The sequence below is a fragment of the Dipodomys spectabilis genome, unplaced genomic scaffold, assembly GCF_019054845.1.
Source record: "Dipodomys spectabilis isolate Male_0828 unplaced genomic scaffold, ASM1905484v1 ptg000065l, whole genome shotgun sequence".
NCBI classification, from domain to species: domain Eukaryota; kingdom Metazoa; phylum Chordata; class Mammalia; order Rodentia; family Heteromyidae; genus Dipodomys; species Dipodomys spectabilis.
The window spans coordinates 3,744,032-3,760,155 of record NW_024870742.1 but is presented as its reverse complement, the minus strand read 5'-3'; positions in this window follow the sequence as shown (position 1 = coordinate 3,760,155).

Genomic DNA, 16,124 nt, shown 5'->3' with positions numbered 1-16,124 from the left:
TTCATGTGTCTATTGGCCATCCTTCTTTCCTCTTCAGAGAAATTTCTCTTTAAGTCTTTAGCCCACTTATTTATTGGACAGTTGTTTCTTTGAGAACTTGTTGTTGGGGGATTTAATTTTTTGAGTTCCAGGTATATTTTAGATATGAGACCCTTGTCCATTGTATGGCTAGTGAAGATCTTCTCCCAATCCATGGGCTTTCTGTTAATCTTGCTAGCTATGCTCTGTGCCATGCAGAATCTCTGCAATTTTATGCAACCCATTTGTCCAACCTTTCTTTGATTTGTTGTGTTTCTGGGTCTCTATTAAGAAAATTTCGGCCTGTGCCAAGGAGACCTATAGTTTCTCCTATTCACGGACTCCAATCCAAAATTACTCAGCTGATTCAAAACTTTGGCAAAGTGGCAGTGTATAAAACTAACCCTCAAATTCAATGGCTTTTCTGTATGCCAACAATGAGAAAAGCATGACTGAAATCAGGAAAGCAACTCCATTCATAACATCCCACAGAAAACAATATACCTAGGAATTAACCAACAAAGTGAAGGACCTCGATGATGAAAACTTTAAAAACCTGAAAAAGGAAATCAAAACAGAACTTAGAAAGTGGCAAAACTTCCCATGCTCCTGGAGTAGAAGGTTCAACATCGTGAAAATGTCAATACTTCCCAAGGCTATCTACAAATTCAATGCGATAACTATCAATATTCCAAACTCATTCTTCAAGGGAATAGAAGAAGCAGTCCAAAAATTCATATGGAACAATAAGACACCGAATAGCAAAAATGATCCTTAATAGAATGAACGGTGCTAGAGGAATATCAATACCAAATTTCAAACTCTACTACAAAGCCATAGTAATCAAAACAGCTTTGTTCTGGCACAAGAACAGACCTCAGTTCTAATGGAATAGAATTGATATCCCAGAACTGAACCTACAGACCTATAGCCATCTAATTTTCTAAAATAGGGCTACAAAAATAGAATGGAAGAAAGACAGCCTTTTCAGTAAATGGTGCTGGCAAAATTGGTTATCTACTTGTAGAAGACTGAAGCTAGATCCCTGCACCAGAATCAACTCCAAATGGATCAAAGACCTCGGAGTCAAAGCAGACACTCAAATAGTAATTTTTAAAATAATGAACTGCCTAGTGCCTCTGGCTCACACATATAATCCTAGCTATAGTTAAGATTACAGGTATGAGAAACAAACACTAGGTGCGTGTTGTTCATGATGGTTTGTATTGGCATGTTTTAATATTGTTTGTTTCTTATACTACAATGCTCTTATTTTTATTTTCACTTAGGTGGGTGAGTGTTGAACCTTCTTTGGTTGAGATGGAGCCATGTGGAAGTTCTTGCCCAGTATGGCATGGAATTGAAATCCTCCTGCTCTAAGCTCCCCATGGACCTGGGTTGATAGACGTATTCCATCACATAGAGCCAGGGGTTGTGGAGCATTGCAGGTAAAACTACACTGGTCTTGAAGTGATGTCCCAAATAGCTAGCTTTACAGGCATATGCCTTCAAAACCTTGTTGTATTTCGTTTCACTTTGAAATAGTGTTTGTACATACTTAGAGATACAATGATAACAGACTACATGTTTAATATATAAAATAGTCAATATAATTATCAAGTTTATCTCCTAACACTTTGAAGCTAATATATTTTGGTCTCTCCTGCCTCTGATAGTTATTTTTTGGAATATACCATAAACATGAATGCATTGATAATGTGCACTTGGAGACTGGAAGGTGATAGAGATAGACAGGTTAAACTATGAGCAGTAAATATATATTTATCTATTGCTGTTCTGAAGAACATTACCATATATTCACCATAACAGTACCACCATATATTAACCATGACAATAATTTTCCTGCAGTGTAGAAGTTCCTATTTCATAATCTGCATCTTTTATCATTTTTTACATTCTCCTTATGAGTATGAATGTTTTCTTGTTCCCTGTTATTCAGATGGAATTAAAAAATTTATAGAATCTACTGAAATTATCTAATTTATTTGGTTTTGTGTTGTTAAATCATTACAACCAAGATTACATGAAAGTTATGCTAGCAGACTATATCACTAAATTTTATTCTAATTACATCTTATTATTGTATTTTGATATTGGGTTTTGCTGTTGTTGTTTTATGATATTGAGTGTTGTGAAGCTGGACTGAAACATGCAACCCCACTACCTCCAGTAACAATGTTTTATCACCAGGTTTTGGAGGCTCTCTCCTCTCCAGCTCACTACAAAAAACTTGCAGTGGAACTTGGGCACAATTGGTAGAGCACTACATTGAAGGGAAAGATCCTCGGGATTGTCATATAGTCCTTGTTCAAATCCTAAAACACCTTTATGCACAGACACACGTTCACCCACATACACACACACACACACACACACACACACACACACACTCACATGTACACGCACAAAATGGCAGGCAATGTTGTCTCTTAAATTCTTATCCAGATATTGGACAACATCCCACTTATTTGTGAAGGGTTTTACTTGATTATTTTGAAGGAGGAGGATAGTTCATGGGACACAATGACAAGACTTTAGTGAGGAATGCTTTATAAACGAATAGCTTATAAAAAGAACAGGAGTACAGTTCTTTAAATATTACATTCCTTCAAATATAGTATTTTAAAATAATAACCATTGAATTATGAGAAGACAACGCAGCACCTCTTCCCTTCTCCCCTTCCCCTCATTCATAAAATATAATAAAAGTTTCAAAAATGCTCTTCTGTCATACAAAATGTTTGACTAAATGTATAATGTTTGTTTTCAATACTTTTTGATTTTCCCACCTCTAGGTACTTACCTTTTTTCCAGGTGACAGCACACAGAGCCTTCAAGAGCAAACAGAAGATTAGGAAATAAAAAACCTAACAATGTCCTAGGAAGTGGATGTCAAAAATACATGCAAGAAGCATATGGCAGGCTGAGAGGGCCCTGAGAGGCAAAATGATTGTGCAGGATGAGAAGAATAGTGACAAATAAGGCTGAGCTAGGAAGGGCTCTTTGAGGCTGAGACCATGCCTTTATCTAGGCCTAGCTGAGGATGTTGGGATTTGACAATATCCACATTTGTATAGAGTGATGTGGGAGGGAGATTTCAGCCTACAGTTTGTCTTTGGGATGGTCTTATGTGAGCAAGTAGCTTAGATGATTAGGCTCTGAGAGATGACACTACCTCCCTCATAATTGAATAGAATATGGAACTCTGAGAGCCAAGCAACTGTAACTAAAAGTCAACTCCAGCCAGCTCACTTGGCCTGTGGCTCAGGAACAAGAAAGATGCTCCTGTGTTGTTTTCAAAGTTCAAGAGATTCAGGTCTCAGGCATGAGTGGTGTGAGCGCCTCACTCGATGCTGCAGACATTGGATCAGTGCTAAACCACGAAACAAATGTCTCAGGCCTTGTAATAAGAAGAAACCAAGGGAAACACAAGGCAACTCCGGCAAGGTGAACCTTCTTCTTGTGTGCTTTTATATGAGTAGACTGAGAAAATATTTACTGTGTAGTTTTCAATCCACTCTATTACAATTACTCAATTTAAGTGTACTCCCATTTCCATGTTTCAAAGATCCATTCTTTTTTACCACCTCAGTGTGACAATGAGTCAGCCCAAACCCTGAATATGCCTTATAATATATGGTGCCTGGACTCAGGTTTGCTGGAAATTCTGGTAATGGACCTGGTCCCTGCCTACCAGAAAGGTGATCTCTTCTATGTTGGAAACTTCCTCCACCACTATAGAAAGCGGGGACAATAGAGCAGTTGCTGGATATTCTGTTTAAAAGGTGAGTGTTCCTAAGCTGGGTGCCAGTTGTCCACACCTGTAATCCTAGCTACTCAGGATGCTGAGATCTGAGGATCAAGGTTCAAAGCCAGCCTGGACAGGAAAGTCCCTGAGACTCTTATCTCCAATAAACCACTAGAAAACCGGAAGTGGTGCTGTGGCTCAACTGGTAGAGTGCTCACATTGAGTTGAAGGCTGAGGGATAACATCCAAACCCAGAGTTCAAGCCCCACGACTGACAAAAAAAAGTGAGATTTCCTCCTTCAAACCCAAGACTGATGAGACCCCCTCCAGAATATTGGAATAATTGGTACCTCTCTGAGACTGTTTCACTGGGGTCTTATCAAAGGAGCTTGGCTTGAGACAAAGAAGAGCAGTCTTCGACTAATTCCTTAGGAGTGGGCTGCCAGAACATTTCATTTGCCTCATAAGCTAGTGGAGCCTTAACGATTTTCTTGCTGAAAGAATAGGATTAAAGGAATGAGCCAGTCTCATCCAACATCCACCCTCACCTAGGAAATCACTATCTTGGAGGCCTTTGAAGGAATATACAGAAGAAAGGATGCAACTTGAACTTGAATTTGGGGCCTGAGTGCTGTAACCTTCGTAGCACTCTACCAATTGAGCCCCAAGTCCAGTTCTGGCCTTTGGCTGGTTAAATGAAGTTAAGTGTCTTTAGATTTTACAAACTAGGCTGGGTTCAAACTGAGTTCAATCTGATCCTCAGATCTCACCCTCCTGATTACTAGGGTTAGAGGCATGAGCCGTTCTGCAGTTATTTGGAAAGATGTATATAAGCATACTCACAGTATTTCCATGAAATTGTATAGACATACCTTCACTTTTTGTCTGTCATGTTTGCCATTTGTGACTTAGACAGTCCCATGTGTGTCCTGTTCAGAAAAGGAGAAGCAAAGACTTAACTTCCTTCTCCCATTGGTACAGATCCTTCTACCGTAACTGGGAGGAAGATGAGCAAGTGAAAAAGTAAGTGGACATTGGCACAAAGAGAAATTTTGTCCTTTGAAACTTGGTACCTTTGACGTTTCTGAATCAAAGTCAATTTTATTCTTTGCACACCAGTTGTTATTTTCATCAGAGGGTTGAGGTTTGGCACATCAGCGGATAGAAGATTACACAGTTCTGGATGTGGTTGTGGTTTTGGACTCTCATGGATGCCAGGGAGGGTTGTATATAACAAGTCAGATCCATTGGGGAAACATCTTTCTCTTCCTATCACAGGGAGAAATTTTTAACATTATATTTGAGAAATTTCTAGAAGTGGGTTGTGAGGAGCATCCTGCTTGCAGGAGTCTCTTTGCACTTCCCAACATGCAAGTCCTGCCAGAAAGAGGCTATAGTACAAGGTTCAGGATGGAAAAGGTGGGCTTTCATTTTCCTTGTCACCAATCTTCCCACCGCATTGTTTGTTCTATCCTCCCTATGTGGATGGACTTCTACCCTGATGATTTCTATGTGCTTAAGAACCATGACACCCTAAAAGAACTTACACAGAATGTCAAGATCAACATGGTCTCTTCAGACCTCCTCTTCTGTTTACATATTCTTCTGGACCAGCTGGAGGAACCCATGACCCATGAGACCAAGCAAAAGAGGAAGAACTTGTTTAGATGCGTCAGGGCTCGTGAGGAGGGATGGAACTTGGGTCTCTAGGGATGGGCCCAATTGGTCATGAGACCTTAGTACTCCTTAGTTTGGCAAAATGTCCTTTTATGGATATTCTATGCCAGGTATAATCTGTTCTCCTTTTGAAAGAACTTGGAAGTAGCCACTCATTAGAAACACCCTACATTCTAATCAGTGTTCAGTACAACCTCAAATTCTACAGCTTCTCCCATTAGATCCTCAGAAGTTTAGTCACACCTTCACTTCTAGGGTCTACTCTAAGATTTCTGTACCTATTTCCATTTTCAGGTTTGCATCACTGTAAAGCAGCTCCTGCAGAACTCCAGATAAAGAACCCATCAGTGATGTCGTCTATGGTGACTGATGGAGATTGGAAGATCTCCAGAAAGCATGTGAACATAGAGGTTTTTTTTTTCAATTTGAAGAAAGGCCCAATTAGGTTTTGAGTCCTGTGGACATCCCACTGGTTCTGAACCCCACATGTGATGCAGGCGTACCTACCTGCACATAACACCAAGGATGAAGACGATCCAGAATGTCTTCAATTGATGTTCACAATCCCACTAGATCGCCACCAAGCCAGTGAAAAAAACACGTCTTAGTGTGCAGAGTAAATGTGTGCTAATGGAAAATGACCCCAGTCTATGTTCAGGAAAACCAATGAGTGAGGTCCAAAATCTAGATTCAGTTGAGGAAAGGGAATCTTTCCTCACAATACCCAGACCAATCTGTCCTCTTGCAGGGGATTCAATTTCCAATTGAGAAATTAGAATCTGTCCCTACCTGGACTCAGGAAGAAAATCCTTCTCTTTAATGAGGAAGAAGATCTCTTTGTGGACTCTGAGGGAGAATTTCTGATTCCTTCTCCTTTTCCCGAGACAATCCTGATTTTTCTTTATGTCCTGATTGTTATAAAAGGTTCATCCTATTTATTTTTTTAACTTTATTAAAATAATATTTTTGACATATTCTAAAATTCATGAATCCTAAATATATTTCTTTTTAATCCTACAATCTGAAACATTGTGCATATGTGTTCTGGGAGGGGAACACAGAGAGACAGGGGGCTGTATTAGAGAGCCTACTGGATATAACGGGAAATGTTAAATGCACAGGGAGTGGCAAGGAAGCCAGGCCATGCCTGCATGGGGTCATAAGGTGGCTATAAAAGGTTTAGTACATAGCATATCAGATGTCCTATAAAGCTATCCTGTCAAATGGGACAAATGCCACAATACTTATAGTGGTATGTGGGCTCTCTTCCAACAGTGAGTTCGAATTTGAATACAACTTCATTGTGCTTTGGACAAATATGGAAGAAAAATTTGGCTCCAATATTATAAAAATGTCTACTTAGGGCTGAAAATATTTGACAAAATATATAGAAAATATGTATACTGGAAAGCAAAAGTCATAATCAATAGGAAAAAAAAGGTTTATATAGATGAACAAATACAAAATCAGCAAGAAAAAATACTCCACATTTAAATCAGTTATATGTAAATACATGTTATATTCTTGATGTTATATATAGTATATTACATAATATATAAGACTGAAAATTATTTTTCCAACTACAATGGCATTTAAATTTTAGACGAGCTTTTTGCACAAAAGATTAGTGTAAATATTCTTGGGGAAAGTAGTAATATAATTTGATTATAATTATAAGAATATATTTGTGTTTCTAGATATAACACTGATTATAAATAGATGAATAAAAATATACATATATTTGTATATATCTGTCTATGATGTGAATAAAATGAAAGTGAATGTAATGAAACTGACTATAGCATGTATAAAAAAGTTGAGTCCGTGAGACTCAGTCCTGTAATCCTAGTGATGTGGGAAGCTGGGTTCTGAGATTTAGTATCTATTACAACCAAGTCGTAGATTTTCAGAGGAGGTCTAGTCCCTCCAGTGTAGCAAATAAACACATAGGCAGTGGGATCACACCCCCTGACCCCAGAGGAAAGTCAGTAGAAATCAGGAAAAGCCTCTTATCTTATGACAGTCTACTCAGTACCTGTATCAACATGGCAATTTGTAGAACATCAGATGGAAAGTTGGCATTCCCTCCAAAAGGTTCCAAACTGTAGTCTCTGACCATACTGAATTAAACCTTATTTCCCTTCCCAAGATGCAAACACATAGAAATATGGCAAGGGCTCAAGAGAGATGTTCAAAGACTTACAAATACATAAAATTATCTACTCTGTTTCAGTAATTCATTGACAAATTATCAAAGGCATGTCTTGAATTTTTTTAAAGGAAATGGAAACATACTCTGAGTTTATCAGGAACTGGGTGATAGTTTGGTTGTTGAATTGTTGAATGCACTCCTGGGCAAAGGAGACACATATCTTGGGGAAATTGTGTGGGGGTTGGTGTCCTCACACAGCTTCACAATACAATGGCCATAACTTCTACGATGTCCTAGTCTTCTTTGCCATAACAGCAAATAGGTCTCAGGCACTGATTTTGCCCTAAAGTGGGCTTAACAACAGCACAAGGCACAAAGAATTAGACGGAATTAATACTAGCCACTAAACTTCAGCTTGAACAGCTGTCCTGACCAGAAGCTAGGATAAATTGAGCTGGGGAAGGCTGATCTCCATGTAAGGCCCCTGAGCACTAAAGACTAGGCACTATTACAGGTGTTGGAGAAACAGAAGTGTGGCTCTCTCCTCAGCAATTTCATGAGGTAAAGAAAACCAGAAATCATAATGATAATTTCCATAAATCAGAGACATGAAATTGGTGATTTTGTGGCAACAACTTCATATTGGGGATGTTGATATGAGAGCCAATATCCAGGCAATTATCTAGGAGCAGGTACTCCAGACAGTAAGGACAGCAAATACATCGCCCATTGATGGGAATGGAGCTGATTTGGTTCAGAAAAGGAAAACAGCACTGACATGCTTGCTTGTGAAGTAAGAAGGAAAGGTACAAAGAAGAAAAAGATCCAAAATGAAGATAGGTATAAATTAGATAGATATTGCATGCTGCCGGTTACAAGAAGAAAAGTTCTGATTTTAGTTTAAATCTAACAACCCACTGGAACCAAAGTGCTACAATAGTAGTCAGACACATCTGATTCAGTAAAGAATACTTTTAAAATGTGATTCTAGCTGGGCTCTGGTGGCTCACAACTGGAATCCTAGTTACTCAGTTGGCTGATATCTGAGGATCAGGTTTGAAGCAAGTCCAAGGAGGAAGTTTGGTAAGACTGATTTCCAATTAACTACCAGAAATATGGACATGAAGCTGTGGTTCAACTGGTAGAGCACTAGCCTTCAGGAAAAAACTAAAGGACAGCACCCAGGCCCTAGGTCCAAATCACAGGACTTCCAAAACAAAGAAGCCAACAAATAAAATTTGGTACTGTCATTCATCACTTAGCATTCTAATTCAATATATTTTGTATGAGCCTTGGAAATTTTATCCTTAGCAAATGCTCGCCCCTGATATTTTGCTGCATTACCAGCTTTCAAAGCCTTGGCATCACTACTGTCTCTTCCTAGTTAGCATAGCATTCTACCACTGGAAATTTGAAGATATATTTTATTAATCAGAATTCTGATCATCTTTCCACATACATCAAATGAGTAATAGCCACATTCTACTATTCTGAATGTTTTTAATCCTCCTTTGAGTTAATAAGCATTAAGGCTTAAAAATTCTACAGTGGTTTTCAAGTTAATTCAATAGTCATTCTTCCACCCAATCTTGTAACATATCTTTATAAAAGGCGAGACTATATGAAACTGTGCACATTATACCTTCTAACTATAATACTCTCAAGAAGTAGGGTTTTACAGAAACGTCCTGATTGCTTTACCAAATGAAAGTATAAGAGATTTAAATAAGCTACCTAACATCTAAGAAGGAAACTGCTATTGGCTTTATAACAAATTCATTTGACTGAGGAAATGGGTTTCAGAAATGCCAGAGGCAAAGGGTATTATTCAAATCTCCTTATCATGAGGTACAAGCAGCCTCTCTAGATCAACCTTCCAGGAAAAAGCAATGAATGAAAAACAATTAATGCTTCTAAAACAAGCCAGTTGGTGGTGGTTCATGCTTGTTATCCTAGCTACTTAGAAGTTTAAGATGAAAGGATCTCAATTCAAAGCTTGGCCAGGAAGAAAACCTTCCTCTCTGCAACCAGCAGACAGGAAGCGTCAGCTCTGTGCCTGAAGCCCAGCTGGATGGCCTCTGTCCACAGACATCCAGACACACAAGACCACCCCCATCTGAAATATTATCAAAACATTCAAATAATATCTCCTGTTTGGGAGATAGCATTTAAAAGGTATATCAAAAACATTTCATGAGTTCCAGTTAAAATGTCAGAGTGAAAGTGGAAATATGTACTTACTCACTTAGCGGAAAGTTACTGACAAGAATGATGTTAATGGGGCTAAAAGCCCATTTGGTAACTTATCCACTCCACCATGTTTCCTCACAACTTGTGAGTCAGCCTGAACAGTGAAAATTTTGAATGCAAGGAATGTGTTTGAGCATGTAGCTTGTGAAAGTAATAATGAAAAGCTAAACACTGGAAGCTCAGGCCTGTAAAACTAGCTACTCAGGACCCTGAGATATGAGAAACTCAGTTCAAAGACAACTGAGCAAAAAAGACTTCTATCTCCAATTAAAGAGTAAATGAAGAAAGCTGAGCTGTGCTTCAAAAAGTAGAGTATGAGAATCACAAGAAACGCTAAGGGACAGTATCTAGGTCCTGAATTCAAGCCTCAGTACTGGCTCTCATACACAAAATACTCATGACAACACCACAGTATATGCATATGTTAGCAAGGGATGTAGATGAATGGAATGATGACATCATTTACCTCACTTTTAGTCTCAAGCATTCTGTAGAGTGTAGCTCAGTCTGTTAAAAGCTCTAGGTTAAATCTTTCCTCAAAATCAGCAGATACATCCTCATTTCCCTCAGGACATTCACACATACACATAAAGGTCTATATATTTCTAACTAATTTTGAAATACATAACCATAAACACACGCTTCAGAATTGTGTGCCATTGTTTAGGTTTCATAGGGAGCACAATATATCCAGGTTCTGGCTCATTCTTGTAATCTTAGATGCTCAGGAGGGTAGGATCTGAGGATCACAGTTTAATGCCAAAACAAGCTAATAAATCCTCAAGATTCTTATATTCAATTAAGTAGCATAAAACCAGAAGTGCAGATGTTGTTTGAGTGGCACAGTGACAGCATTGAGTAAAATAACCTAAGCAAGAGCTCCAGACCCTCAGTTCAAGCCTGAGTACTGGCCCACTAGCCCTCCAAAAGTAAAAAAAAAAACCCAAAACACCAAATCAAATATATGTCAAAATATTTTGTAACTTTTGTAGCAAAATCCAATGAGGCAACATAGTTTCTGGTTTGTTGAAGATTTGGTGGGGAAACCCCAAATTCAACATGTGTTTAAGTGATGTAACAAACGAGCAACCAAATAAAATTTCCCAGTAAAGAATCTTCCTTAGTATTCACTGGGACCCCTGACAAAGGGATTTTTTTCTATGTTTTTTGAAAATCAGTGTTGTTTATTTTCAGTAAGGGAAATAGTATAAATCTTTACTATAAGTTTAAGAGTCATTGGAAGCGCCAAGTGAAGTGAATGTACAACCAAAAGCACACAATGTTATAATTTTCTATGCCTCTGTTGAGACACTACAAACCTGTAGTAGTATGGCCTCTCAGAAAGAGAAGGGGGATGCTCAGCATCACTGGTCATAAAAGAAATGCAAATCAAAACCCAAACCACATTTTGATGCCCCTTACCCCAGTTAGAATGGCCATTATCAAGAGAGCAAATAATAACAGATGTGGGGGTGGATGTGGCTAAATGGAAACACACTAAACTGATGGTAGGAATGTAAGCTGGTTCAACCGCTCTGGAAGGCAGAATGGAGGTTCCTCAAAAGACTAAACATAGAACTCCCCTAAGATGTGAAGTAGGTCCTGAGAGGAGACTTGAGCTGGTACAGTTTCTTTCATGGCTTCGCCTTTGTTTTAGGGATTTTAGAAGAAGAAAAACCTTTAATCAAGGTTTACTAGAACTTGGTTCCAACCAGCCCAGTTCCTGGAATGGACAGAATTGCCCTATGTCCCCTCCCCTTAACAACCTAAGTCACCTTGATTGTTCTGTTACAGACTGACCAATAAAACAGATAGATTGTAAACTGGCTCCTACTGGCAACATCTCGAGCTTACCGAGCTTACCGTAAACTGCACTTTTTTCACGTGCTTATGGTAAACTCCACTAAACTCCTCCTTTGTGTATTCTTACCGTAAACTCCGCCTTTTGCGCGTACTTCACCTTACCCACTTAATTAGTGAGTCATTTAAACCAAAAGTTATAGGCGGGTTTAAATAGCCATTATGTGACAAACTGTAACCTCATTGGCCACCTCCATGTGATCTAGTATGACTGTGCAATCTTTTGTATGTGTGTCAATCTCATTGGTTACCTGCATGACCAGGTTTGGCCTCCTGAATTTTGCCTTTAAAAAACAAAGTACATGGGCCCCTAGGGGTCACAGTACCAGCTCCCAAGCCTGTGCTGCGGCCCTGACCAGTCAGTGTAGGAGCCTTCTTAATAAAGTCGCTTCTTTGTTAACAACTTTGTCGCTGTGGGCTCTGTCACTCTGGAAGAATAGGTGATCTGGCCTGCCTGAGTAGGGGTCTTCCTACTACAGATCCAACAATCCTACTCCTCAGCATTTATCCAAATGATCTCAAACTAAGGCACAACAAGCTACCAGCACAACTATGTTCATTTCATCATTGTTTACCTTAGCTAAGATACAGATCCAACACATTTGACTCAATAGATGAATCAATAGATGAATGAATCAAGAAAATGTGGTATATTTACACAATGGAATTTTATGCTTCTATCAGAAAGAATGAGAGAGTCCCTTTTGTAAGAAAATGGAAAGACTTGGGAAAAAATCATATTAAGTGAAGCAATCCAGGCCAAAAGCAACATGAGCTCTATGATTTCCCTCATTTGCAATGATTAGCATTAGCCTGTTACTTCTGAAAGTGGATCATAATAGCTCAGGAGTTATCAACATATATATGACCATACAAAATGATGCTAATTGAAATGAACGCCAAGACATAGAAACAGGAGGTCTTCTTTTGTTTAATTGTCAAGCTTGATGTAGCCAATGAACCACAGCTAGTTCTTTCTTCTTACTTTATGTCATTTTTCTTTTCCTATTGGTTTTATCCATGGCAATTCCTGTCTTTGATTCTGGTACCCTGCATCCAGTATATGCATTTATTTGATTGGGGAAAGGGAAGGGAAATAACAAAATGCTGAAAGAAGTACAAAAGTTGAACCACTGCAACAATGATACTCACAGGACACTATGGCGGAAATTAACTTTACAATGTAATGGTGGGAGAGGGGCAGTGGGGGGAAGGGACAAAGGGAGAAAAAAACTGGAGTGGGTAACAATGTTCAATGAGAAATGTAACTAACTCATGTAAATGTAACCCCTCTGTACAGCATCTCTATTATAAAATAGACTTTTAGAAATAAAAAAATTAAAAAAGTGTTTTTCCCATAAAATCTCAATCTGATACCAACGGAACTATTGAGTTCATGTCAAAGAGTGTTTGGGGACTTTCAAGAAGCTAGTACTAAGTACATATAACCACAATTAAGTGATAATAAGAAAAGTAGCTCTTTTATTGTATTATATGAGTAAAGGAAAATTTCATTTCTGTTTCCTTATAATTTATGTTTGTGATCTGTGTTGTTCCCAAGTCAGACTAATGTCTTGTTCTTCACTTTCTTTGGTATGTATAGCTTGGACATGTAATCTGAGGTATAAGAAGTATTCTTTGTTCAATTTGGAGGCCTAGCATAGAAGCACTCCTCCCAGGCGAAGAAATTAGACTGGAGGACCCCTAACACTCACTGTGGTTTCTCTCCCACAGCTCACTGAGGAATTTAGGAGTTTGAGACTGTGACTGCTAATTAAGTGCCACTTATGATTAAGAATTATTGGTAGAATTTGAAAACATATTTTGGTAATAAATAGACTAGAAAAAATGTTATTTCCTATTTTTTATCACTGTATTTCTTTTTGTCTAAGTATAAAATCCAGCCTTACACTAAGGGCCTAGAATAAGCAAAATGGTTTATAAAGCTCAGATCATTTCTTTCCACAGAAGATGACAGCAGCAGAAGAAATACAGGTCCACAACTGGCACAAGGAGGAGAGAGTGATGTCTCCTTAACTCTTAGGATCGAATGCTCAATGAGGAGCATTCAGGACTGATGACAGCTTAAGGACCTAACATTTCCTGTGTTGTTCCATCATAGGAAGCAGTCACCAGTCTTCCATCACACTGTAGCTGCCACACCTGACTGGTGACCTTGGCTGTGTACTGAGAACTCCCAGCAGGGCTTTGTCATGGTCATTGGAGAGTCAGGATTGCACTCGAAGAGGACATAGAGGAAGGTGGTAACATGTCCTGAGTCAGGGTTTTTTCAGATATATAGGATTTGTAACAGGCACTACTGTCTTCTGGCTAAGAATGTGGGGTCCTGCACATGAATTTATCACAACAAGTGTTAGCTTCCACCATTTCCTTATGAAAGCCAAAAGAAGGTCATTAATGCCCTCTGGGCATATTTTCATCAATATTTAGTAGGTAAAAAGCTATATAAAATTAAGTTCATCATGAGGAAAAAACCCAGATGAAAACCAAATTGTAGGAGCATTTACAAAAAAAAAGTTTTTCTGTACAAATCAAATGTGACAAAATATTAAAAGTTATTGAAGCTTGGAAAGTTAAATTGATTTCATTTTTACTATGATTGCAATTGTCTTTTATATTTCAACTACTTAATGAAAAGAAGGTAGGCCAAGCACCACCAGTGGCTCACACCTGTAAGTCTAGCTATTTAGAAATCTGAGATCTGAGGAAAGTGAATTGAAGCTAGAGTAGGTAGGAACAACCTGTGATACTTGATCTCCAATTAACCATTCAAAACCAAGAAGTGGAAGTTTGGTTCAAGTCATATTCTTTTACCCTTCAGTAAGAAAGCTAAAGGTCAGCTCCCGGAGTTTAAGCCCCAGTATTCACACACACACACACACACACACACACACACACACACACACACACACACACACACACACAGACCCTATCTCAAAAATAACCAGTGACCAGGAAACAGACACAAGATGGTGTTTTTCTTACACTTTTCATTTTTGTCATTTTTTAAAAATTTATCTCTGAGAAGTTAAAGCGGTAATAGAAGAGGAGGGACAAAGTATATACATGTGAAATAGCGGTATTCAATTGGTACTATTTTGAAAATGACCTATGGAACTTGTTTGTGTGGAAGGACGGGAAAACTGGAAGAGATGAAGGAAAAGGATGATATTGTCCAAAAAGAAATGTCCTCAGGGAAGTAGAGCTGTGGCTCAATATGAGTGCCATTCTTTAGCAAAAGAGCTCAAAGACAGTGTCCAGGCCCTGGGTTCAAGCCACATTACTGACTAAAACAAAAACAAAGACAAAAGAAATGTAATCACTACCACATGAATGTAACTAAAACCTCCACAGCACAACAACAACAATAATAATAGTAACGAAGAAGAAGAAGAAGAAGAAGAAGAAGAAGAAGAAGAAGAAGAAGAAGAAGAAGAAGAAGAAGAAGAAGAAGAAGAAGAAGAAGAAGAAGAAGAAGAAGAAGAAGAAGAAGAAGAAGAAGAAGAAGAAGAAGAAGAAGAAGAAGAAGAAGAAGAAGAAGAAGAAGAAGAAGAAGAAGAAGAAGAAGAAGAAGAAGAAGAAGAAGAAAGAAGAAGAAGAAGAAGAAAAGTTAATAAAACCAAACCAATGAGAGAGAAAAATTGAGAGAGCAAAGGAAGGGGTGATCTTTCATAAAAAGAAATATATCCATACCTGATTTATATGACTGTATCATCTGTGTAATTCAGTTTTAGAATAATAATACAAACGAAAAAAAAAAAAGAAATATAGTGCGGGAGTCATAACTCAAATGGGAGGTCAGACTAATATGAATGTGATACCAACGTCAAACCCCATTACCAATTTCCCCTTCCAAAATGGATCTTCTCATCACTTATGCTTTCCCTAGCTTATGAAAGGGAGTGCAAACAGTTAAAGAGAGAGAAAGATAATCATATAATGCTCTAAGCTGGGGCCACATACTCTTATGCACCAGCTGTAAATAGTCAAGCTTACACAGAAATTCAGTATCATCCAAATCAGCAAGCAATTCAGTTTGAAGGATAGGGATAATGGGTGGAGGGTGTCCCTACATTATTTCAAAAAGAGTAAAGCCAAGCTGATAGGGTGAATTCCTTACTCTAAACAGGGCAAAAGGAAGGGGAGATACCCAGTCTGTGCCAGTCTCCAAGGCCAATTTAGTTAAGGCATCTTTTAGAGACCTATTCATTCTTTCTACTTGCCCTAAACTCTGAGGTCTAAAAGCACAGTGCAATTTCCAATTCGTCTCCAGTGCTGCGGTTATTCCCTGACTTACTTTTGAGACGAAGGCCAGTCTGACCTGATGGTGGATGGGAAGCCATATACCTGGGTAGGATTGCTTCCAGGACCTTCTTA